At 44.8% G+C, this 27,127-nt stretch overlaps 1 long non-coding RNA gene across 1 annotated transcript; it reads left to right on the top strand.

The window, feature by feature from the left end:
• The first annotated feature begins 4,590 nt into the window (after positions 1-4,590).
• On the top strand, positions 4,591-6,906 carry LOC144534491 (uncharacterized). The gene is made up of 3 exons (XR_013503558.1): positions 4,591-5,027; positions 6,454-6,514; positions 6,626-6,906. It is a non-coding gene; the product is annotated as an uncharacterized LOC144534491 (long non-coding RNA).
• The last annotated feature ends 20,221 nt before the right edge of the window (positions 6,907-27,127 follow it).

A 27,127-nucleotide genomic window follows, 5' to 3' on the forward strand; every position in this document is an offset into this window, starting at 1 on the left:
AACAAAGTTCCATTTGAACCTTTAAGTCTTACGCCTCAAATGGTGTTAGTCACGTGTCCGTAGGACTACAGGAAGTAGTCAAACTATCGCTCTAAAGGCGTTTGTGGGCGTGGCTTAGCGCTTTTATTGCTATAACTTTCTTTTTGAAGGTCGTAGAGGGTTGAAATCAGAAGGAAGAGCAGGAACCCCCGAATCCAACGGTGTCAGTCTGTCTTATCTCAGTATGACGACGGGAAGTGATGTAAAAGTCATTTTTAAAGTGAAAATATGACTTTTAAAGCGTTTGTGGGCGTGGCTTAAGCACTTTATGTTGTAACTTTCCTTCTAAAGGTCTGAGAGACTTGCAACAAAGTTCCATTTGAACCTTTAAGTCTTACGCCTCAAATGGTGTTAGTCACGTGTCCGTAGGACTACAAGAAGTAGTCAAAATATCGCTCTAAAGGCGTTTGTGGGCGTGGCTTAGCACTTTTATTGCTATAACGTTCTTCTTGAAGGTCGTAGAGGGTTGAAATCAAGTTACAGTTAAAACATTAAGTGTACTGTATCCCGACGTGCTAATCAGCTGGTTCTATGAAAACCGGAAGTGGGCGAAAACTCACTTCCTGGTTGTTTTTTCTGTAATTTCTACATGGAAAACGACCCTAGGGTTGCAGTAACTTATTTTTTAATCTATATTAATCTAACTGGTTAGGGTTAGGAATGAAAGAAAGGAATTCTGCTGCCGAAGGCAGCAGAATTAAATGCACAAACCATGGACCTACACTAATTCCCAACTCTCCTATCTCTCATTCAGACCACTGGGTAAATGTGTGCCCAATCTAGTGATCCAGGACCTTTCGACTCTCCTCCGCTGCTTCACTGACCAGGTTGGGTTGGACTCAAGGATGGTGGCCCTGAGGCTACACCACCCATGGCCAATAAAATGCTGTACTAGAGGGATATGTAAATTTTTCTGGTTATTTATATTATATCTATGTTGGGTGAACCTAGTCAGCATAGTGTTTCCTGATTCGCCAACATATTGCTTTGTGCATTGCAAGCATCTAATTAAATAAACAATATTTTTGTGATGAACAGTGGTGTTCCTTTGTGTTTCAAAAACCTCTTTGGTGTTCTGGTTTTGTACCATTCTGTAATGCCTAAAGAAATCCCCTTGTGACCTGGTTCTGTGTGCCTGTAAGGGTCTGAGTTTGGCTTTAACCAGAATGTCTCTAAGGTTGTGGTTTTTTCTAAAGGCCGCAATCAGCCTGTAATCCTTTAGAAAAATTCCGTTACCTCCAGCAGAAATAAAGTTCCTTTTTAATTGTTGTGCGAGTTTGACATTTTCTGAAGAATAAGTTATGATAATTGGCAAAATTGGATCGAGACAGATTGGTTTGACTCGGGTGAACGTTCTCAACGCCTGACGCAACATGGTGTAGGAGTAGCCTCTGGTGAGTAGTGAGGAAAAAAGGACTTTGACAGCTGCTCTAAAATCCTCTGCTCTGGTGCAAATTCTTTTGAATCTCAGTAATTGAGATTTAACCAACCCCGCAAATGTGTGCTTTTGGGTGATGGCTGGATCTGAAGAGCAGCGCATGCGTGTCCGTCTCTTTGAAAAAAAACTCTGACATCAAGTTTGCGTGTGGCGGAGAAGTCGGCACCTTTGAAGGTCGTCGTGTCTAGGAAATCTATGGATTCCTGATTAATGGTCGATTTTAGTTTGATGGACTGCCTGTGATTGTTCAAGGTAATAATAAATTGTTCAAATTCTTCTTTGGAATGATCCCAAATGCCCCAAATATCATCCAAATAACGAAAGTAATGTAGCGGTTTTTTTCTGGCAGGATTCCAAAGCGCTTTCCTCCCAGGCTGCCATGAACAGGTTAGCATACGAGGGTGCGAATTTTTTACCCATCGCTGTGCCTCTAATTTGCAGGAAAAACTGGCCATCAAACTCAAAATAATTTTTGGTAAGATTTATTTCGAGCAATTGGAGGATTTCCTTATCAGGCCTTTTGCTGTTTGGGTATTTCAAAAACGTGTTCTTGACTGCTAACAGGCCTTCTGAGGACTGAATGTTGGTGTACAGGCTGTCAACATCAAGGGAGAAAAGAAAGGCTGATGGTGGTACTACAATGCTCCTAATTTTCTCCACAAAATCATAAGTGTCTTTTATATAACTTGGGTGTAGTGTCAAAAGGGGATTTAAATAATAATCTATGAATTCTGCTGTGAAGTACGTCTCGCTCTCACAGTCTGAGACAATGGGACGTCCCGGAGGGATGCAGAATGGCAGGCTCCAAGCCTCCTTTTTCTTATGAATTTTGGGAAGAAGATAAAATCGACGCATTCTGGGTTCCTTATTTCCCTGGAGGTAAGTTTTTTGTTTGTGATTGATAAATTTCTTATTATATAATGATAAAAGAATCTTGTTAACTAGAGGTATGGTATCTTTGTATATGGGTTCATTTAATTTGGTATAATAATTCTTGTCATTTAATTGTCTATATCCCTCCCACAGATAATCCTTTCTGTCCATGAGTACCACAGAGCTCCCTTTGTCTGCAGGTTTGATGACAATCTCATTATTTTCACTCAATTGATGGAGTGCCTCGGTTTCAAATTTATTTAGGTTTGGTTTATTCCACCCTATTTTGTGGTGCTTTTGAAAATATTGAATATCTGATTGTGTCAATTTTGTAACTTCAGGTGGGAGCTGTGCAGCAGAGGGAACCCAAGTGGATTTGGGGATGAAAGGTAAATGTACAGAATCAGGTTTGTTATCATAGTAGACAGATAGTTTCAATTTTCTGTGGTAATTTTGTAAATCCATTCTGGTTTGATCTTTAAGACACTTATGACCAGACCTGTGAAGGGAAGGAATGAAGGTTAACCCTTTGTTTAACAATAAAGTCTGTGCTGCTGTCAGCTGGAAGGATTCACACAGGTTAATCACAGTTTTATACCCTGTTTCATTCACATTACTCACAGGGATTCCTTGTTTAAATGCTCGATCCAGTGTTGCAGCATGTTTTCACCAGTCTGCTTGGACCAGTGGATGAGGTCCTTCTCCAGGGAAAAGCTGCTTCTGGTGAGTTGTGGGATGGAGCAGTGGCTGGCCTGAATGTAGTCATTCAGAGTCCCCAGGTTGGCCTGCTCATTGCTCGGGAGTGATCTGGAAAAGTTGATTTCGGGCACAAAGATATGTGACTCGGGGAAGGCTATTTTAGCCATTTTGACAGCTTTATTCAGCTGTGGGATGGTGACAGTGAGAGGGTTTTGAGACCTGCTGTTGATGCCAAAGGAGAGAATTGTCATTTTAACCGTCGTGGAGACTGGTGTTTTTGGCCAACAGGGCCTCAGCATGTGCAAAATTAGCCCCTGGAAAGCTGTCAACCTGGATGTGGTCTTGGGGAAAGGATGGCATTTTGGAGAGGTTAGAGTCACCTATAATGAGCCATCTCTTCTTGGCCTCCAGTGACCAAACAGATCCCTTTTGGTTGGTCTGTTCATGTCTGAAAGGCCTGTTCTGGGGAGTTGTTGAGGCCGGTGGATTTGATGTTGTGGGAGGTGCAAAAGAGAGTGTGCTCTGTACCTGAGATTTAGGTAAGGGGCCCAGTCTTATCCTAGTGTTATATGCAGGGGTAGACGATGTGGCTCCCTCTGTATTTTTTGGTTTTTTGCAGGATTGGAAGTCTGCGTGGAGGCCTCTGCTGCTGTGGTGTCTCCAAGACTGCAAACACCGGCGAGAGGGACTGAGGTGAGCTGGGGGGAAAGGGGAGGAGAGGTGGGGGGAGAAAGAGGAGGGAACAGGGGAAGAGAGAGAAAAAGAGAGGTCTAGAACAGAAGGAGGGAGAGAAGGAGGGGGGGGAGGAGGAGAGGGGAAGAGGAGAGGGGGTGGGGGTGGGAGTGGGAGGGAGGGGGAACAGCTGGGAGAGGGTCTGCATATAGAGAGATCAGCTCCGTATCCTCTGGGATCTGCTGCTGTTCCTGTGTCCCCTCAGAAGGTTGTTCCTGTGTCACCTCTCTAGTGGTTGGAGTAGGAGTATTTTGCACTATTACCTGGGGGGCCGTGTGGACATCTGCTATCGTCTGTGCTGGGTTAGCTCTGAGTGTTTCCCACAGTGTGATCCTGTGTGGGACTCCAGGTTGTGGTTGGGGTGGAGTGTTGGGGAAGGCCTGCTCCAAAAAACTCTGTCATTGCAGAGCTCAAAAAATCTTCTTCTTCCAGGTCGGGCACGTGGAGCTGTGACAGATGGAGGAGGAGGAGGAGGAGCAGGAAGAGGAGGAGGAGGAGGAGGAGGAGGAGGAGGAGGGGGCTGCGGAGATGTCGCCTCCCTCATCTCCTGTGGGGTCACAGAGTGAGCAGCAGTCTCTGTTGTAGGTAAGGTCTGAGTCTGTGTTGCTCCCTGTGGAGCATCCTGAGAATTGTTCTGAGTGGCCCTTACTATCCTGTCATATACTGCATCTAAAATGTTTTGTGACAGCTTCTTGCCAAAGTGGCTGCGGGACCAGGCAGTTGCAATCTCAAAGTTCTTTCCCCAGTTTCCTGTATTTAATAGTTGCAGGATCTGGAAGTTATCTTCTATGCTCTGCTTGTAATGGTTCTCAAGGCTCAAAAGGGTCGTGTATTCCCAATTTCTGGCATTGCCCTCAATTATGTGGCTTGTTCTAGGGTTTGGATCTGCAGGTTTAATGGAGCTAATGAGGTTTTGTGTCATCCTAGCAATAGCTGGTGGTGCATCAGGACCAGTGACATTGTTTAAGTGATGCGCAGCTTTAATAATCCTGTGTATAACCCTAGTTCTGGTTGTGAAATCTGAGTCATCCTCATTCTTTCTCTGCTGCTTATTTTCATGGGACTGAACAAACCTTCCTCTCCGTTGGTTCCCCTCCTTCCAACTCCGGGATTGTTGTCCTTGTTGCCGCCACCGTTGCTGTTGTTGAGGCCGCTGCCAGCCCCGCTGGGGGGCTCCTCGGTGCGGAGCTCCGTTATTCGGTGGTCGGCGGTTCTGTGGACGGCTGTTGTCCCTGTCCCTTCTCTGGTAGGTATTGTTGTTGTTGTGCTGATATTCGGCTTGGTTTTTACCTCCATAGCCTCTGTAGTTTGAGCTCCTGTTGTACCGTTGAAACTGGCGGGAGTCGCTGCGCTGATTTCCGCGGGCTGCGTCGGCATAGGAGGGGCGGCCATAGGGTTGCTGACGGCGGGGATAAAAAGAAGGCTGTCTGCTCCGGGGATTCTGTGTTCTATTTCTCTTTCTGCCCCGTTTATAACTTACTTCCTGCCAGCCGTCCTGGTCCCAGCGTTGGCCCGCCATCTCCAAGTCCAGCCGAGGGCCGTTGGAAAACAAACTGGAAAAACTAAAAACTAACTAAAAGCTATCTCCAAAAAATAGAGAGACGTGATGGTGTAAAATAAATGAGAAACTTTATTAAAAGTAAGCGACGCGTTTCGGCATAAAACAATGCCTTTTTCAAGCTTAAAATAACTTACAATTTCTCCGTAGATGTATCTCTCACACAGTTCAGTCAACAGTCCGACAGAATGAATGAAAAAGTGCGGGGAGAAGAGCAGATCAACACATCCTGTGTCCAGTGGCGTGCATGTGACTCTCAGGGCCAATGATATCGTTGGAACGAATAACATAGTGTGTGTGTGTGTGGGGAAGAAAAGGCCTGTCCTGCGCCTGATTAAAAATTAAAGAAAAATGTGAAATTCTGTTCAAAAAGAACTTAAAACACATCTTAAATTAAAATTAACTCACCAGTCTTCTGAAAATAATTAAATTATAACGAATTATTAAAAAAAAGGTGTTTAAAAACATTTAGATTCAGGTGAGTGATCACTTCATAAGTAAATTATATTAACTTTTCTCTTAAAAAATCTAAATTAAGAACAGGTGCAAGGGGTTCCTGGGTTGGGGTCAGGCAAGGTAGGTGTTAATAGATTTCCAAATAGGTTAAGGTAAGTATAAAATTATAGGGTTAGGGCTTATATCCTGAATTTTTAAAAAAGAAATATATATATAATTATTTATATGCCTCCAGAATCAAATGGTTATGGTCAGGCAAGAAGCCTTCAAATATGGCCCCACAATCGAATGGTTATGGTTAGGCAAGAAGCCTTCAAATATGGCCCCACAATCGAATGGTTATGGTTAGGTCAAAAGACCTGTTATGTGCCAATAAAGAAAATAGGTTATGTTTAGGTAAGAAATCAGGATGTTGTGTTTTACTCTGCTCTTCCCAAAGACTTGAAACAAAAGTGTGAGGAATAAAATAACCATCACATGAAAAAAACATCCATGAAACACATAGATGCAAATGTATCATACATAACAATAACAATAACAACAACAACAACAACTTTATATATATTCTGAAATCAACTATATGTGGAAATACCACCATTAAATCATTCTTTTTAATATATATTACATTATATAATATGTGTTCTGTGTCCTATTATAGATGGATAACAAAAGTGAAGATCCGTCTGAGAGGAGGGGAAGAAGGGAAAGCTTCAGTCCAGGTACGGGCGGGTTAGGAATGAAAGAAAGGAATTCTGCTGCCGAAGGCAGCAGAATTAAATGCACAAACCATGGACCTACACTAATTCCCAACTCTCCTATCTCTCATTCAGACCACTGGGTAAATGTGTGCCCAATCTAGTGATCCAGGACCTTTCGACTCTCCTCCGCTGCTTCACTGACCAGGTTGGGTTGGACTCAAGGATGGTGGCCCTGAGGCTACACCACCCATGGTCAATAAAATGTTGTACTAGGGGGATATGTAAATTTTTCTGGTTATTTATATTATATCTATGTTGGGTGAATCTAGTCAGCATAGTGTTTCCTGATTCGCCAACATATTGCTTTGTGCATTGCAAGCATCTAATTAAATAAACAATATTTTTGTGATGAACAGTGGTGTTCCTTTGTGTTTCAAAAACTTCTTTGGTGTTCTGGTTTTGCACCATTCTATAATGTCTAAAGAAATCCCCTTGTGACCTGGTTCTGTGTGCCTGTAAGGGTCTGAGTTTGGCTTTGACCAGAATGTCTCTAAGGTTGTGGTTTTTTTCTAAAGGCCGCAATCAGCCTATGATCCTTTAGGAAAACTCTGTTACCTCCAGCAGAAATAAAGTTCCTTTTTTAATTGTTGTGCGAGTTTGACATTTTCTGAAGAATAAGTTATAATGATTGGCAAAATTGGATCGAGACAAATTGGTTTGACACGGGTGAAAGTTCTCAACGCCTGACGCAACATGGTGTAGGAGTAGCCTCTGGTGAGTAGTGAGGAAAATAGGACTTTGACAGCTGCTCTAAAATCCTCTGCTCTGGTGCAAATTCTTTTGAATCTCAGTAATTGAGATTTAACCAATCCCGCAAATGTGTGCTTTGGGTGATGGCTGGATCTGAAGAGCAGCGCATGCGTGTCCGTCTCTTTGAAAAAAACTCTGACATCAAGTTTGCGTGTGGCGGAGAAGTCGGCACCTTTGAAGGTCGTCGTGTCTAGGAAATCTATGGATTCCTGATTAATGGTCGATTTTAATTTGATGGACTGCCTGTGATTGTTCAAGGTAATAATAAATTGTTCAAATTCTTCTTTGGAATGATCCCAAATGCCCCAAATATCATCCAAATAACGAAAGTAATGTAGCGGTTTTTTTCTGGCAGGATTCCAAAGCGCTTTCCTCCCAGGCTGCCATGAACAGGTTAGCATACGAGGGTGCGAATTTTTTTACCCATCGCTGTGCCTCTAATTTGCAGGAAAAACTGGCCATCAAACTCAAAATCATTTTTGGTAAGATTTATTTCGAGCAATTGGAGGATTTCCTTATCAGGCCTTTTGCTGTTTGGGTATTTCAGAAAACGTGTTCTTGACTGCTAACAGGCCTTCTGAGGACTGAATGTTGGTGTACAGGCTGTCAACATCAAGGGAGAAAAGAAAGGCTGATGGTGGCACTATAATGCTTCTAATTTTCTCCACAAAATCATAGGTGTCTTTTATATAACTTGGGTGTAGTGTCGAAAGGGGATTTAAATAATAATCTATGAATTCTGCTGTGAAGTATGTCTCGCTCTCACAGTCTGAGACAATGGGACGTCCCGGAGGGATGCAGAATGGCAGGCTCCAAGTCTCCTTTTCTCTTATGAATTTTGGGAAGAAGATAAAAATCGACGCATTCTGGGTTCCTTATTTCCCTGGAGGTAAGTTTTTTGTTTGTGATTGATAAATTTCTTATTATATAATGATAACAGAATCTTGTTAACTAGAGGTATGGTATCTTTGTATATGGGTTTATTTAATTTGGTATAATAATTCTTGTCATTTAATTGTCTGTATCCCTCCCACAGATAATCCTTTCTGTCCATGAGTACCACAGAGCTCCCTTTGTCTGCAGGTTTGATGACAATCTCATTATTTTCACTCAATTGATGGAGTGCCTCGGTTTCAAATTTATTTAGGTTTGGTTTATTCCACCCTATTTTGTGGTGCTTTTGAAAATATTCAATATCTGATTGTGTTAATTTTGTAACTTCAGGTGGGAGCTGTGCAGCAGAGGGAACCCAAGTGGATTTGGGGATGAAAGGTAAATGTACAGAATCAGGTTTGTTATCATAGTAGACAGATAGTTTCAATTTTCTGTGGTAATTTTGTAAATCCATTCTGGTTTGATCTTTAAGACACTTATGACCAGGCCTGTGAAGGGAAGGAATGAAGGTTAACCCTTTGTTTAACAATAAAGTCTGTGCTGCTGTCAGCTGGAAGGATTCACACAGGTTAATCACAGTTTTATACCCTGTTTCATTCACATTACTCACAGGGATTCCTTGTTTAAATGCTCGATCCAGTGTTGCAGCATGTTTTCACCAGTCTGCTTGGACCAGTGGATGAGGTCCTTCTCCAGGGAAAAGCTGCTTCTGGTGAGTTGTGGGATGGAGCAGTGGCTGGCCTGAATGTAGTCATTCAGAGTCCCCAGGTTGGCCTGCTCATTGCTCGGGAGTGATCTGGAAAAGTTGATTTCGGGCACAAAGATATGTGACTCGGGGAAGGCTATTTTAGCCATTTTGACAGCTTTATTCAGCTGTGGGATGGTGACAGTGAGAGGGTTTTGAGACCTGCTGTTGATGCCAAAGGAAAGAATTGTCATTTTAACCGTCGTGGAGACTGGTGTTTTTGGCCAACAGGGCCTCAGCATGTGCAAAATTAGCCCCTGGAAAGCTGTCAACCTGGATGTGGTCTTGGGGAAAGGATGGCATTTTGGAGAGGTTAGAGTCACCTATAATAAGCCATCTCCTCTTGGCCTCCAGTGACCAAACAGATCCCTTTTGGTTGGTCTGTTCATGTCTGAACGGCCTGTTCTGGGGAGTTGTTGAGGCCGGTGGATTTGATGTTGTGGGAGGTGCAAAAGAGAGTGTGCTCTGTACCTGAGATTTAGGTAAGGGGCCCAGTCTTATCCTAGTGTTATATGCAGGGGTAGACGATGTGGCTCCCTCTGTATTTTTTGGTTTTTGCAGGATTGGAAGTCTGCGTGGAGGCCTCTGCTGCTGTGGTGTCTCCAAGATTGCAAACACCGGCGAGAGGGACTGAGGTGAGCTGGGGGAAAGGGGAGGAGAGGTGGGGGAGAAAGAGGAGGGAACAGGGGAAGAGAGAGAAAAAGAGAGGTCTAGAACAGAAGGAGGGAGAGAAGGAGGGGGGGAGGAGGAGAGGGGAAGAGGAGAGGGGGGGTGGGGGGTGGGAGTGAGGGAGGGGGGAACAGCTGTGAGAGGGTCTGCATGGAGAGAGATCAGCTCTGTATCCTCTGGGGTCTGCTGCTGTTCCTGTGTCTCCTCAGAAGGCTGTTCCTGTGTCACCTCTCTAGTAGTTGGAGTAGGAGTATTTTGCACTATTACCTGGGGGGCCGTGTGGACATCTGCTGTCGTCTGTGCTGGGTTAGCTCTGAGTGTTTCCCACAGTGTGATCCTGTGTGGGACTCCAGGTTGTGGTTGGGGTGGAGTGTTGGGGAAGGCCTGCTCCAAAAACTCTGTCATTGCAGAGCTCAAAAATCTTCTTCTTCCAGGTCGGGCACGTGGAGCTGCGACAGATGGAGGAGGAGGAGGAGGAGGAGGAGGAGCAGGAAGAGGAGGAGGAGGAGGAGGAGGAGGGGGAGGAGGAGGGGGCTGCAGAGATGTCGCCTCACTCCTCTCCTGTGGGGTCACAGAGTGAGCAGCAGTCTCTGTTGTAGGTAAGGCCTGAGTCTGTGTTGCTCCCTGTGGAGCATCCTGAGAATTGTTCTGTGTGGCCCTTACTATCCTGTCATATACTGCATCTAAAATGTTTTGTGACAGTTAGGGTTAGGGGGGTTAGGGGGGTTAGGGTTAGGGTTAGGGGGTTAGGGGGTTAGGGTTAGGTAAGGGGGTAATAGCCAGGATCATCAAGCGATGATCCTCAACCATGTGTGGGCGGACATTGTAAAGCCGGCCTCGCAATGTCATCTAGTCATGCCGGCATTGTGAAGCCGGCCTCGCAATGTCATCGAGCCATGCCGTCATTGTGAAGCCGGCCTCGCAATGTCATCAACCATGCTTGCATTGTAAAGCCGGCCTCGTAATGTCATCTAGTCATTCTGGCATTGTAAAGCCGGCCTCGCAATGAGTGGGTTTTTGACACTTGGAAATTAGCTGTTGGAAGCTGTTGCGCTTGCAGCATACGTGCTGCAATTGGGACGGAATTCAACAGCTAGGTTCTATGTGTGAAAATGTGCTTCATTGTAAAGCCGGCTTGGCAATGATTGAAACGGGATACCAGGGGCACGGGCAATTTGGGCCAAATTAGATCAATAGATCATAGGTTAAGGTTAGGTCAGAAAGAACATTGATAGGTTTAGGTCAAAAGAACAGTGGTCCTTAACAACAGGTAATTGCCCATGAAGAGAAAACTGCTTAATACCTTTACACCACTCGGTTGGAAAGACAGTACAGTCACAAATCAGACTCCATCAATGATGTAGAAACATGTTAAATCTTACATATGAACTGTAATATTAACTGTGATTAATTCGTGGCTGATGAAGCCATATAGAAACAGATAGAAATATGGAAAAAAATCTCAATGTATGCAGTGATAATATCACTTTCTGCATGTCATCTAGCCATGCCGGCATTGTAAAGCAGGCCTCGTGAAGTCATCTACTCATGCTGGCATTGTAAAGTCGGCCTCGCAATGAGTGGGTTTTTCCCACTTGGAAATTGTACTTCAACCAAGGCTAAGTGGGAAATAGCCAGGATCAACAAGTGATGATCCTAAACCATGTGGGGGCTGACATTGTAAAGCCGGCCTCGCAATGTCATCTAGTCATGCCGGCATTGTGAAGCCGGCCTCGCAATGTCATCTAGTCATTCTGGCATTGTAAGGCCGGCCTCGCAATGAGTGGGTTTTTCACACTTGTTAATTGTATTTCAACCAAGGCTGGTTATGGAACTAGGTAAGGGGGTAATAGCCAGGATCATCAAGCGATGATCCTAAACCATGTGTGGGCGGACATTGTAAAGCCGGCCTCGCAATGTCATCTAGTCATGCCGGCATTGTGAAGCCGGCCTCGCAATGTCATCTAGTCATTCTGTCATTGTAAAGCCGGCCTCGCAATGAGTGGGGTTTTTGACACTTGGAAATTAGGTGTTGGATGCTGTTGCGCTTGCAGCATATGTGCTGCAATTGGGACGGAATTCAACAGCTAGGTTCTATGTGTGAAAATGTGCTTCATTGTAAAGCTGGCCTCGCAATGTCATCTAGTCATGCCGGCATTGTGAAGCCGGCCTCGCAATGTCATCAAGCCATGCTTGCATTGTAAAGCCGGCCTCGCAATGTCATCTAGCCATGCCGGCATTGTGAAGCCGGCCTCGCAATGTCATCTAGTCATTCTGGCATTGTAAGGCCGGCCTCGCAATGAGTGGGTTTTTCACACTTGGTAATTGTATTTCAACCAAGGCTGGTTATGGAACTAGGTAAGGGGGTAATAGCCAGGATCATCAAGCGATGATCCTAAGCCGTGGGTGGGCGGACATTGTAAAGCCGGCCTCGCAATGTCATCTAGTCATGCCGGCATTGTGAAGCCGGCCTCGCAATGTCGTCAAGCCATTCTAGCATTGTAAAGCCAGCTTTGCATAGGTACACATCAAATGGTTAGGTTTGGGGCTAGGATTACCTGGTAAGGCATAGACTACACATTAGGTTCAGGCAAAACGGCCTTAAGTCTAAATGAGATCGATAGATCATAGGTTAAGGTTAGGTCAAAAAGACCATGATTAGATTTAGGTATACATTAGGTTTAGGCCAAAAGGCCTTAAATCCAAATTAGATCAATAGATAGGGTTAGGTGTGTTCGGATCCCAGAAGCCTCCCCACGCGTCCGACGACTACGTGGTTGAAATGGAGACTAACGGTGTGCACGGGCCGCCGCATGTCACTCGATTTTCTCTTTTCTAAAGAACCGTTGTACCCAATAAATGCATAAATGGTGAAGATTATCATCTGAAGATGGCCTTTTATTAGAGAGACAGGAATAGACACACCTGTTACTCTGTCTAGAGGAGGTGGGATGAGAGGAGAGAAAGGCCCATCCCTCTGTCTGGAGGAGGTGGGGGGGAAAAAAAGGATGAGAGGAGAGAAAGGCCCATCCCTCTGTCTGGAGGAGGTGGGGGGGAGGATGAGAGGAGAGAAAGGCCCATTCCTCTGTCTGGAGGAGGATGAGAGGAGAGAAAGGCCCATTCCTCTGTCTGGAGGAGGTGGGAGGGAGGATGAGAGGAGAGAAAGGCCCACCCCTCTGTCTGGAGGAGGTGGGGGGGAAAAAATTTTTTAGAGGAGAGAAAGGCCCATTCCTCTGTCTGGAGGAGGTGGGAGGGAGGATGGGAGGAGAGAAAGGCCCATCCCTCTGTCTGGAGGAGGTGGGTTAGGGAAGAAAAATTAGGGTAGGGTTAGGGTTAGGGGGTTAGGGTTAGGGGGGTTAGGGTTAGGGTTAGGTGTGTTCGGATCCCAGAAGCCTCCCCACGCGTCCGACGACTACGTGGTTGAAATGGAGACTAACGGTGTGCACGGGCCGCCGCATGTCACTCAGAGTTTCCCCCTCTAAAGGGTTAGGGTTAGGGTTAGGGTTAGGGTTAGGGTTAGGGTTAGGGTTAGGGTTAGGGGTTAGGGGGTTAGGGTTAGGGGGGTTAGGGTTAGGGTTAGGTGTGTTCGATCCCAGAAGCCTCCCCACGCGTCCGACAACTACGTGGTTGAAATGGAGACTAACGGTGTGCACGGGCCGCCGCATGTCACTCAGAGTTTCCCCCTCTAAAGACCGCTGTACCCAATGAATAAAAAGCGGTGAATCCTTTGTCTAAAGGAGGGATAGAGAAAAGGAGAGAGGTGAGGTCTTCCTGCTGGAGGAAAGGGATGGTGGGGTGAGAGGGGGGAGAGAGGAAGACCCATTCCTCTGTCTGGAGGAGGTGGGGAGGAAAAAGGAGAGACCCATCCCTCTGTCTGGAGGAGGTGGGGGGGAGAGAAAAAGACCCATCCCTCTGTCTGGAGGAGGTGGGGAGAGAAAGAGTATGCATCAGAATCCCTTCGCCGAGGGCAGTGAGCGAGAAAGAGAGAGAGAGAGAGAGAGAGGGGGGGATGGGGGAGGGAAGGAGGGGTGTTCGGACTGATTATAATAGAGACTGGTTATAAAGATGAGACGTGCATAAACCGTAAGTTCCTACTTTGTTTCCTATTTTGTGTCCTATTTTGTTAAAGTTGAGTTGGGAATGTCTTTGCTTTTTAAATTTTATATTATCAGTACAATTGAATGCTAAATTGTAGGACACATCATCAGTAGAGAACCTTGGAATCATCAGGTGTTTCGGCCATTACCTTCTATACACCCTCAACCAAGGGCGGCCCACCAAGGTTGATCAAACCCTGGAGTGTGTCCTATAGCCAATTCAAAGTTTATCCTAGATTATAGACAGTTTGAAGTATATTAGTATCTATTTTAAGAAAATTGTTTGAAAAAAGTATATTATTTGGCACAAAAGTATTGCCGTATCTTAAAGGAAAAGAATGTTTGAAAAATTGCATTTTATAACGCAAGTGTTACCATATTTAAAGAATGATATTATTGGCACAAAAGTGTTACCGTATCTCAAGTGAATAATGAATTCATTGTTGATTTTATACTATTTTGTATTTAAATTTTTTTTAAGTTTGTTATGATCTTAACATAGTATTGATATAATAAAAATATAACTTACCACCTGGCCGACTAGGGCGTCTGTTAACAGCGCAAGCTAGAACCACCTTTGTCAGCCAGGCCCAGGGGTCCAGAGGTCCAGAACTCCCGGCCAGCTCGTCAAAGTCCTTCCTGTGTTCCATACACCGCACAACTACAGGAGGCGCTGTTCAAATTAGAATTGGTGTGTACAGACTGCACCTCTGATGTCTTCAAATGCAACAGTCGCTTTTGTCACGGTTTAAAACCTTAAAACCTGGAAAAGGTTTTGGGGTGTGAAAAAGAATGCAGAAAGGAAGCGCAGGAAGGAAGAGCAGGAACCCCCGAATCCAACGGTGTCAGTCTTATCTCAGTACGACGACGGGAAGTGAGGTAAAAGTCATTTTTAAAGTGGAAATATGACTTTTAAAGCGTTTGTGGGCGTGGCTAAAGCACTTTATGCTGTAACTTTCCTTCTAAAGGTCTGAGAGACTAAGTCTTACGCCTCAAATGGTGTTAGTCACATGTCTGTAGGACTACAGGAAGTAGTCAAAATATCGCTCTAAAGGCGTTTGTGGGCGTGGCTTAGCGCTTTTATTGCTGTAACTTTCTTTTTGAAGGTCGTAGAGGGTTGAAATCAGAAGGAAGAGCAGGAATCCCCGAATCCAACGGTGTCAGTCTTATCTCAGTACGACGACGGGAAGTGAGGAGTAAAGGTCTGAGAGACTTGCAACAAAGTTCCATTTGAACCTTTAAGTCTTACGCCTCAAATGGTGTTAGTCACGTGTCCGTAGGGACTACAGGAAGTAGTCAAACTATCGCTCTAAAGGTTTTTTGTGGGCGTGGCTTAGCGCTTTTATTGCTATAACTTTCTTTTTGAAGGTCGTAGAGGGTTGAAATCAGAAGGAAGAGCAGGAACCCCGAATCCAACGGTGTCAGTCTTATCTCAGTACGACGACGGGAAGTGATGTAAAAGTCATTTTTAAAGTGAAAATATGACTTTTTAAAGCGTTTGTGGGCGTGGCTTAAGCACTTTATGTTGTAACTTTCCTTCTAAAGGTCTGAGAGACTTGCAACAAAGTTCCATTTGAACCTTTAAGTCTTACGCCTCAAATGGTGTTAGTCACGTGTCCGTAGGACTACAAGAAGTAGTCAAAATATCGCTCTAAAGGCGTTTGTGGGCGTGGCTTAGCGCTTTTATTGCTATAACGTTCTTCTTGAAGGTCGTAGAGGGTTGAAATCAAGTTACAGTTAAAACAGTAAGTGTACTGTATCCCGACGTGCTAATCAGCTGGTTCTATGAAAAACCGGAAGTGGGCGAAAACTCACTTCCTGGTTGTTTTTTTCTGTAATTTCTACATGGAAAACGACCCTAGGGTTGCAGTAACTTATTTTTTTAATCTATATTAATCTAACTGGTTAGGAATGAAAGAAAGGAATTCTGCTGCCGAAGGCAGCAGAATTAAATGCACAAACCATGGACCTACACTAATTCCCAACTCTCCTATCTCTCATTCAGACCACTGGGTAAATGTGTGCCCAATCTAGTGATCCAGGACCTTTCGACTCTCCTCCGCTGCTTCACTGACCAGGTTGGGTTGGACTCAAGGATGGTGGCCCTGAGGCTACACCACCCATGGTCAATAAAATGTTGTACTAGAGGGATATGTAAATTTTTCTGGTTATTTATATTATATCTATGTTGGGTGAATCTAGTCAGCATAGTGTTTCCTGATTCGCCAACATATTGCTTTGTGCATTGCAAGCATCTAATTAAATAAACAATATTTTTTGTGATGAACAGTGGTGTTCCTTTGTGTTTCAAAAACTTCTTTGGTGTTCTGGTTTTGTACCATTCTGTAATGTCTAAAGAAATCCCCTTGTGACCTGGTTCTGTGTGCCTGTAAGGGTCTGAGTTTGGCTTTGACCAGAATGTCTCTAAGGTTGTGGTTTTTTCTAAAGGCTGCAATCAGCCTGTGATCCTTTAGGAAAACTCCGTTACCTCCAGCAGAAATAAAGTTTCTTTTTAATTGTTGTGCGAGTTTGACATTTTCTGAAGAATAAGTTATGATAATTGGCAAAATTGGATCGAGACAGATTGGTTTGACCCGGGTGAACGTTCTCAACGCCTGACGCAACATGGTGTAGGAGTAGCCTCTGGTGAGTAGTGAGGAAAATAGGACTTTGACAGCTGCTTTAAAATTCTCTGTTCTGGTGCAAATTCTTTTGAATCTCAGTAATTGAGATTTAACTAACCCCGCAAATGTGTGCTTTGGGTGATGGCTGGATCTGAAGAGCAGCGCATGCGTGTCCGTCCCTTTGAAAAAAACTCTGACATCAAGTTTGCGTGTGGCGGAGAAGTCGGCACCTTTGAAGGTCGTCGTGTCTAGGAAATCTATGGATTCCTGACTAATGGTCGATTTTAGTTTGATGGACTGCCTGTGATTGTTCAAGGTAATAATAAATTGTTCAAATTCTTCTTTGGAATGATCCCAAATATCATCCAAATAACGAAAGTAATGTAGCGTTTTTTTCTGGCAGGATTCCAAAGCGCTTTCCTCCCAGGCTGCCATGAACAGGTTAGCATACGAGGGTGCGAATTTTTTACCCATCGCTGTGCCTCTAATTTGCAGGAAAAACTGGCCATCAAACTCAAAATCATTTTTGGTAAGATTTATTTCGAGCAATTGGAGGATTTCCTTATCAGGCCTTTTGCTGTTTGGGTATTTCAAAAACGTGTTCTTGACTGCTAACAGGCCTTCTGAGGACTGAATGTTGGTGTACAGGCTGTCAACATCAAGGGAGAAAAGAAAGGCTGATGGTGGTACTACAATGCTCCTAATTTTCTCCACAAAATCATAAGTGTCTTTTATATAACTTGGGTGTAGTGTCGAAAGGGGATTTAAATAATAATCTATGAATTCTGCTGTGAAGTACGTCTCGCTCTCACAGTCTGAGACAATGGGACGTCCCGGAGGGATGCAGAATGGCAGGCTCCAGGCCTCCTTTTTCTTATGAATCTTGGGAAGAAGATAAAATCGACGCATTCTGGGTTCCTTATTTCCCTGGAGGTAAGTTTTTTGTTTGTGATTGATAAATTTCTTATTATATAATGATAAAAGGATCTTGTTAACTAGAGGTATGGTATCTTTGTATATGGGTGCATTTAATTTGGTATAATAATTCTTGTCATTTAATTGTCTATATCCCTCCCACAGATAATCCTTTCTGTCCATGATTACCACTGAGCTCCCTTTGTCTGCAGGTTTGATGACAATCTCATTATTTTCACTCAATTGATGGAGTGCCTCGGTTTCAAATTTATTTAGGTTTGGTTTATTCCACCCTATTTTGTGGTGCTTTTGAAAATATTCAATATCTGATTGTGTTAATTTTGTAACTTCAGGTGGGAGCTGTGCAGCAGAGGGAACCCAAGTGGATTTGGGGATGAAAGGTAAATGTACAGAGTCAGGTTTGTTATCATAGTAGACAGATAATTTCAATTTTCTGTGGTAATTTTGTAAATCCATTCTGGTTTGATCTTTAAGACACTTATGACCAGGCCTGTGAAGGGAAGGAATGAAGGTTAACCCTTTGTTTAACAATAAAGTCTGTGCTGCTGTCAGCTGGAAGGATTCACACAGGTTAATCACAGTTTCATACCCTGTTTCATTCACATTACTCACAGGGATTCCTTGTTTAAATGCTCGATCCAGTGTTGCAGCATGTTTTCACCAGTCTGCTTGGACCAGTGGATGAGGTCCTTTTCCAGGGAAAAGCTACTTCTGGTGAGTTATGGGATGGAGCAGTGGCTGGCCTGAATGTAGTCATTCAGAGTCCCCAGGTTGGCCTGCTCATTGCTCGGGAGTGATCTGGAAAAGTTGATTTCGGGCACAAAGATTTGTGACTCGGGGAAGGCTATTTTAGCCATTTTGACAGCTTTATTCAGCTGTGGGATGGTGACAGTGAGAGGGTTTTGAGACCTGCTATTGATTCCAAAGGAAAGAATTGTCATTTTAACCATCGTGGAAACTGGTGTTTTGGCCAGCAGGGCCTCAGCGTGTGCAAAATTAGCCCCTGGAAAGCTGTCAAACTGGATGTGTTCTTGGGGAAAGGATGGCATTTTGGAGAGGTTAGAGTCACCTATAATGAGCCATCTCTTCTTGGCCTCCAGTGACCAAACAGATCCCTTTTGGTTGGTCTGTTCATGCCTGAAAGGCCTGTTCTGGGGAGTTGTTGAGGCCGGTGGATTTGATGTTGTGGGAGGTGCAAAAGAGAGTGTGCTCTGTACCTGAGATTTAGGTAAGGGGCCCAGTCTTATCCTAGTGTTATGTGCCGGGGTAGACGATGTGGCTCCCTCTGTATTTCTTGGTTTTTGCAGGATTGGAAGTCTGCGTGGAGGCCTCTGCTGCTGTGGTGTCTCCAAGACTGCGATCACCGGCGAGAGGGACTGAGGTGAGCTGGGGGAAAGGGGAGGAGAGGTGGGGGAGAAAGAGGAGGGAACAGGGGAAGAGAGAGAAAAAGAGAGGTCTAGAACAGAAGGAGGGAGAGAAGGAGGGGGGGAGGAGGAGAGGGGAAGAGGAGAGGGGGGGGGGGGGGGGGGGGGGGGGGGAGGGGGGAACAGCTGGGAGAGGGTCTGCATGGAGAGAGATCAGCTCTGTATCCTCTGGGATCTGCTGCTGTTCCTGTGTCTCCTCAGAAGGCTGTTCCTGTGTCACCTCTCTAGTCGTTGGAGTAGGAGTATTTTGCACTATTACCTGGGGGGGGCCGTGTGGACATCTGCTGTCGTCTGTGCTGGGTTAGCTCTGAGTGTTTCCCACAGTGTGATCCTGTGTGGGACTCCAGGTTGTGGTTGGGGTGGAGTGTTGGGGAAGGCCTGCTCCAAAAACTCTGTCATTGCAGAGCTCAAAAATCTTCTTCTTCCAGGTCGGGCACGTGGAGCTGCGACAGATGGAGGAGGAGGAGGAGGAGGAGGAGGTGGAGGAGCAGGAAGAGGAGGAGGAGGAGGAGGAGGAGGAGGAGGAGGGGGCTGCGGAGATGTCGCCTCCCTCATCTCCTGTGGGGCCACAGAGTGAGCAGCAATCTCTGTTGTAGGTAAGGTCTGAGTCTGTGTTGCTCCCTGTGGAGCATCCTGAGAATTGTTCTGAGTGGCCCTTACTATCCTGTCATATACTGCATCTAAAATGTTTTGTGACAGTTTCTTGCCAAAGTGGCTGCGGGACCAGGCAGTTGCAATCTCAAAGTTCTTTCCCCAGTTTCCTGTATTTAATAGTTGCAGGATCTGGAAGTTATCTTCTATGCTCTGCTTGTAATGGTTCTCAAGGCTCAAAAGGGTCGTGTATTCCCAATTTCTGGCATTGCCCTCAATTATGTGGCTTGTTCTAGGGTTTGGATCTGCAGGTTTAATGGAGCTAATGAGGTTTTGTGTCGTCCTGGCAATAGCTGGTGGTGCATCAGGACCAGTGACATTGTTTAAGTGATGCGCAGCTTTAATAATCTTGTGTATAACCCTAGTTCTGGTTGTGAAATCTGAGTCATCCTCATTCTTTCTCTGCTGCTTATTTTCATGGGACTGAACAAACCTTCCTCTCCGTTGGTTCCCCTCCTTCCAACTCCGGGATTGTTGTCCTTGTTGCCGCCACCGTTGCTGTTGTTGAGGCCGCTGCCAGCCCCGCTGGGGGGCTCCTCGGTGCGGAGCTCCGTTATTCGGTGGTCGGCGGTTCTGTGGACGGCTGTTGTCCCTGTCCCTTCTCTGATAGGTATTGTTGTTGTTGTACTGATATTCGGCTTGGTTTTTACCTCCATAGCCTCTGTAGTTTGAGCTCCTGTTGTACCGTTGAAACTGGTGGGAGTCGCTGCGCTGATTTCCGCGGGCTGCGCCGGCATAGGAGGGGCGGCCATAGGGTTGCTGACGGCGGGGATAAAAAAGAAGGCTGTCTGCTCCGGGATTCTGTGTTCTATTTCTCTTTCTGCCCCGTTTATAACTTACTTCCTGCCAGCCGTCCTGGTCCCAGCGTTGGCCCACCATCTCCAAGTCCAGCCGAGGGCCGTCGGAAAACAAACTGGAAAAACTAAAAACTATCTCCAAAAAATAGAGAGACGTGATGGTGTAAAATAAATGAGAAACTTTATTAAAAGTAAGCGACGCGTTTCGGCATAAAACAATGCCTTTTTCAAGCTTAAAATAACTTACAATTTCTCCGTAGATGTATCTCTCACACAGTTCAGTCAACAGTCCGACAGAATGAATGAAAAAGTGCGGGGAGAAGAGCAGATCAACACATCCTGTGTCCAGTGGCGTGCATGTGACTCTCAGGGCCAATGATATCGTTGGAACGGATAACCTAGTGTGTGTGTGTGTGGGGAAGAAAAGGCCTGTCCTGCGCCTGATTAAAAATTAAAGAAAAATGTGAAATTCTGTTCAAAAAGAACTTAAAACACATCTTAAATTAAAATTAACTCACCAGTCTTCTGAAAATGATTAAATTATAACGAATTATTTCAAAAAAAGTGTTAAAAAACATTTAGATTTTTTCAGGTGAGTGATCACTTCATAAGTAAATTATATTAACATTTCTCTTAAAAAATCTAAATTAAAGACAGGTGCAAGGGATTCCTGGGTTGGGGTCAGGCAAGGTAGGTGTTAATGGATTTCCAAATAGGTTAAGGTAAGTATAAAATTATAGGGTTAGGGCTTATATCCTGAATTTTAAAAAAAAATAAATTAATTATTTATGTGCCTCCAAAATCAAATGGTTATGGTCAGGCAAGAAGCCTTCAAATATGGCCCCACATTCGAATGGTTATGGTCAGGCAAGAAGCCTTCAAATATGGCCCCAAAATCGAATGGTTATGTTTAGGTCAAAAGACCTGTTATGTGCCAGTAAAGAAAATTGGTTATGTTTAGGTGAGAAATCAGGATGTTGTGTTTTAATCTGCTCTTCTCAAAGACTTGAAACAAAAGTGTGAGGAATAAAATAACCATCACATGAAAAAAACATCCATGAAACACATAGATGCAAATGTATCATACATAACAATAACAACAACAACAACAACAACAACAACTTTATATATATTCTGAAATCAACTATATGTGGAATTACCACCATTAAATCATTCTTTTTAATATATATTACATTATATAATATGTGTTCTGTGTGTCCTATTATAGATGGATAACAAAAGTGAAGATCCGTCTGAGAGGAGGGGAAGAAGGGAAAGCTTCAGTCCAGGTACGGGCGGGTTAGGAATGAAAGAAAGGAATTCTGCTGCCGAAGGCAGCAGAATTAAATGCACAAACCATGGACCTAAACTAATTCCCAACTCTCCTATCTCTCATTCAGACCACTGGGTAAATGTGTGCCCAATCTAGTGATCCAGGACCTTTCGACTCTCCTCCGCTGCTTCACTGACCAGGTTGGGTTGGACTCAAGGATGGTGGCCCTGAGGCTACACCACCCATGGTCAATAAAATGCTGTACTAGGGGGATATGTAAATTTTTCTGGTTATTTATATTATATCGATGTTGGGTGAATCTAGTCAGCATAGTGTTTCCTGATTCGCCAACATATTGCTTTGTGCATTGCAAGCATCTAATTAAATAAACAATATTTTTGTGATGAACAGTAGTGTTCCTTTGTGTTTCAAAAACTTCTTTGGTGTTCTGGTTTTGCACCATTCTATAATGTCTAAAGAAATCCCCTTGTGACCTGGTTCTGTGTGCCTGTAAGGGTCTGAGTTTGGCTTTAACCAGAATGTCTCTAAGGTTGTGGTTTTTTCTAAAGGCCGCAATCAGCCTATGATCCTTTAGGAAAACTCTGTTACCTCCAGCAGAAATAAAGTTCCTTTTTAATTGTTGTGCGAGTTTGACATTTTCTGAAGAATAAGTTATAATGATTGGCAAAATTGGATCGAGACAAATTGGTTTGACACGGGTGAACGTTCTCAACGCCTGACGCAACATGGTGTAGGAGTAGCCTCTGGTGAGTAGTGAGGAAAATAGGACTTTGACAGCTGCTCTAAAAATCCTCTGCTCTGGTGCAAATTCTTTTGAATCTCAATAATTGAGATTTAACCAACCCCGCAAATGTGTGTTTTGGGTGATGGCTGGATCTGAAGAGCAGCGCATGCGTGTCCGTCTCTTTGAAAAAAACTCTGACATCAAGTTTGGCGTGTGGCGGAGAAGTCGGCACCTTTGAAGGTCGTCGTGTCTAGGAAATCTATGGATTCCTGATTAATGGTCGATTTTAATTTGATGGACTGCCTGTGATTGTTCAAGGTAATAATAAATTGTTCAAATTCTTCTTTGGAATGATCCCAAATGCCCCAAATATCATCCAAATAACGAAAGTAATGTAGCGTTTTTTCTGGCAGGATTCCAAAGCGCTTTCCTCCCAGGCTGCCATGAACAGGTTAGCATACGAGGGTGCGAATTTTTTACCCATCGCTGTGCCTCTAATTTGCAGGAAAAACTGGCCATCAAACTCAAAATCATTTTTGGTAAGATTTATTTCGAGCAATTGGAGGATTTCCTTATCAGGCCTTTTGCTGTTTGGGTATTTCAAAAACGTGTTCTTGACTGCTAACAGGCCTTCTGAGGACTGAATGTTGGTGTACAGGCTGTCAACATCAAGGGAGAAAAGAAAGGCTGATGGTGGCACTATAATGCTTCTAATTTTCTCCACAAAATCATAGGTGTCTTTTATATAACTTGGGTGTAGTGTCGAAAGGGGATTTAAATAATAATCTATGAATTCTGCTGTGAAGTATGTCTCGCTCTCACAGTCTGAGACAATGGGACGTCCCGGAGGGATGCAGAATGGCAGGCTCCAAGCCTCCTTTCTCTTATGAATTTTGGGAAGAAGATAAAAACGACGCATTCTGGGTTCCTTATTTCCCTGGAGGTAAGTTTTTCGTTTGTGATTGATAAATTTCTTATTGTATAATGATAACAGAATCTTGTTAACTAGAGGTATGGTATCTTTGTATATGGGTTTATTTAATTTGGTATAATAATTCTTGTCATTTAATTGTCTGTATCCCTCCCACAGATAATCCTTTCTGTCCATGAGTACCACTGAGCTCCCTTTGTCTGCAGGTTTGATGACAATCTCATTATTTTCACTCAATTGATGGAGTGCCTCGGTTTCAAATTTATTTAGGTTTGGTTTATTCCACCCTATTTTGTGGTGCTTTAGAAAATATTCAATATCTGATTGTGTTAATTTTGTAACTTCAGGTGGGAGCTGTGCAGCAGAGGGAACCCAAGTGGATTTGGGGATGAAAGGTAAATGTACAGAATCAGGTTTGTTATCATAGTAGACAGTTTCAATTTTCTGTGATAATTTTGTAAATCCATTCTGCTTTGATCTTTAAGACACTTATGACCAGGCCTGTGAAGGGAAGGAATGAAGGTTAACCCTTTGTTTAACAATAAAGTCTGTGCTGCTGTCAGCTGGAAGGATTCACACAGGTTAATCACAGTTTTATACCCTGTTTCATTCACATTACTCACAGGGATTCCTTGTTTAAATGCTCGATCCAGTGTTGCAGCATGTTTTCACCAGTCTGCTTGGACCAGTGGATGAGGTCCTTCTCCAGGGAAAAGCTGCTTCTGGTGAGTTGTGGGATGGAGCAGTGGCTGGCCTGAATGTAGTCATTCAGAGTCCCCAGGTTGGCCTGTTCATTGCTCGGGAGTGATCTGGAAAAGTTGATTTCGGGCACAAAGATATGTGACTCGGGGAAGGCTATTTTAGCCATTTTGACAGCTTTATTCAGCTGTGGGATGGTGACAGTGAGAGGGTTTTGAGACCTGCTGTTGATGCCAAAGGAAAGAATTGTCATTTTAACCGTCGTGGAGACTGGTGTTTTGGCCAGCATGTGCAAAATTAGCCCCTGGAAAGCTGTCAACCTGGATGTGGTCTTGGGGAAAGGATGGCATTTTGGAGAGGTTAGAGTCACCTATAATAAGCCATCTCCTCTTGGCCTCCAGTGACCAAACAGATCCCTTTTGGTTGGTCTGTTCATGTCTGAACGGCCTGTTCTGGGGAGTTGTTGAGGCCGGTGGATTTGATGTTGTGGGAGGTGCAAAAGAGAGTGTGCTCTGTACCTGAGATTTAGGTAAGGGGCCCAGTCTTATCCTAGTGTTATATGCAGGGGTAGACGATGTGGCTCCCTCTGTATTTTTTGGTTTTTGCAGGATTGGAAGTCTCATGGAGGCCTCTGCTGCTGTGGTGTCTCCAAGACTGCAAACACCGGCGAGAGGGACTGAGGTGAGCGGGGGGAAAGGGGAGGAGAGGTGGGGGAGAAAGAGGAGGGAACAGGGGAAGAGAGAGAAAAAGAGAGGTCTAGAACAGAAGGAGGGAGAGAAGGAGGGGGGGAGGAGGAGAGGGGAAGAGGAGAGGGGGGTGGGGGGTGGGAGTGGGAGGGAGGGGGGGAACAGCTGGGAGAGGGTCTGCATATAGAGAGATCAGCTCCGTATCCTCTGGGATCTGCTGCTGTTCCTGTGTCCCCTCAGAAGGTTGTTCCTGTGTCACCTCTCTAGTGGTTGGAGTAGGAGTATTTTGCACTATTACCTGGGGGGCCGTGTGGACATCTGCTGTCGTCTGTGCTGGGTTAGCTCTGAGTGTTTCCCACAGTGTGATCCTGTGTGGGACTCCAGGTTGTGGTTGGGGTGGAGTGTTGGGGAAGGCCTGCTCCAAAAACTCTGTCATTGCAGAGCTCAAAAAATCTTCTTCTTCCAGGTCGGGCACGTGGAGCTGCGACAGATGGAGGAGGAGGAGGAGGAGGAGGAGGAGCAGGAAGAGGAGGAGGAGGAGGAGGAGGAGGGGGGAGGAGGAGGGGGCTGCAGAGATGTCGCCTCACTCCTCTCCTGTGGGGTCACAGAGTGAGCAGCAGTCTCTGTTGTAGGTAAGGCCTGAGTCTGTGTTGCTCCCCTGTGGAGCATCCTGAGAATTGTTCTGTGTGGCCCTTACTATCCTGTCATATACTGCATCTAAAAATGTTTTGTGACAGTTAGGGTTAGGGGTTAGGGTTAGGGTTAGGGGTTAGGGTTAGGGGTTAGGGTTAGGTAAGGGGGTAATAGCCAGGATCATCAAGCGATGATCCTCAACCATGTGTGGGCGGACATTGTAAAGCCGGCCTCGCAATGTCATCTAGTCATGCCGGCATTGTGAAGCCGGCCTCGCAATGTCATCGAGCCATGCCGTCATTGTGAAGCCGGCCTCGCAATGTCATCAACCATGCTTGCATTGTAAAGCCGGCCTCGTAATGTCATCTAGTCATTCTGGCATTGTAAAGCCGGCCTCGCAATGAGTGGGTTTTTGACACTTGGAAATTAGCTGTTGGAAGCTGTTGCGCTTGCAGCATATGTGCTGCAATTGGGACGGAATTCAACAGCTAGGTTCTATGTGTGAAAATGTGCTTCATTGTAAAGCCGGCTTGGCAATGATTGAAACGGGATACCAGGGGCACGGGCAATTTGGGCCAAATTAGATCAATAGATCATAGGTTAAGGTTAGGTCAGAAAGACCATGGTTAGGTTTAGGTCAAAAGAACAGTGGTCCTTAACAACAGGTAATTGCCCATGAAGAGAAAACTGCTTAATACCTTAACACCACTCGGTTGGAAAGACAGTACCGTCACAAATCAGACTCCATCAATGATGTAGAAACATGTTAAATCTTACATATGAACTGTAATATTAACTGTGATTAATTCGTGGCTGATGAAGCCATATAGAAACAGATAGAAATATGGAAAAAAATCTCAATGTATGCAGTGATAATATCACTTTCTGCATGTCATCTAGCCATGCCGGCATTGTAAAGCAGGCCTCGTGAAGTCATCTACTCATGCTGGCATTGTAAAGCCGGTCTCGCAATGAGTGGGTTTTTCCCACTTGGAAATTGTACTTCAACCAAGGCTAAGTGGGAAATAGCCAGGATCAACAAGTGATGATCCTAAACCATGTGGGGGCTGACATTGTAAAGCCGGCCTCGCAATGTCATCTAGTCATGCCGGCATTGTGAAGCCGGCCTCGCAATGTCATCTAGTCATTCTGGCATTGTAAGGCCGGCCTCGCAATGAGTGGGTTTTTCACACTTGTTAATTGTATTTCAACCAAGGCTGGTTATGGAACTAGGTAAGGGGGTAATAGCCAGGATCATCAAGCGATGATCCTAAACCATGTGTGGGCTGACATTGTAAAGCCGGCCTCGCAATGTCATCTAGTCATGCCGGCATTGTGAAGCCGGCCTCGCAATGTCATCTAGTCATTCTGTCATTGTAAAGCCGGCCTCGCAATGAGTGGGTTTTTGACACTTGGAAATTAGGTGTTGGATGCTGTTGCGCTTGCAGCATATGTGCTGCAATTGGGACGGAATTCAACAGCTAGGTTCTATGTGTGAAAATGTGCTTCATTGTAAAGCTGGCCTCGCAATGTCATCTAGTCATGCCGGCATTGTGAAGCCGGCCTCGCAATGTCATCAAGCCATGCTTGCATTGTAAAGCCGGCCTCGCAATGTCATCTAGCCATGCCGGCATTGTGAAGCCGGCCTCGCAATGTCATCTAGTCATTCTGGCATTGTAAGGCCGGCCTCGCAATGAGTGGGTTTTTCACACTTGGTAATTGTATTTCAACCAAGGCTGGTTATGGAACTAGGTAAGGGGGTAATAGCCAGGATCATCAAGCGATGATCCTAAGCCGTGGGTGGGCGGACATTGTAAAGCCGGCCTCGCAATGTCATCTAGTCATGCCGGCATTGTGAAGCCGGCCTCGCAATGTCGTCAAGCCATTCTAGCATTGTAAAGCCAGCTTTGCATAGGTACACATCAAATGGTTAGGTTTGGGGCTAGGATTACCTGGTAAGGCATAGACTACACATTAGGTTCAGGCAAAACGGCCTTAAGTCTAAATGAGATCGATAGAT

Source organism: Sander vitreus, chromosome 19, assembly GCF_031162955.1.
Source record: "Sander vitreus isolate 19-12246 chromosome 19, sanVit1, whole genome shotgun sequence".
Taxonomy (NCBI): domain Eukaryota; kingdom Metazoa; phylum Chordata; class Actinopteri; order Perciformes; family Percidae; genus Sander; species Sander vitreus.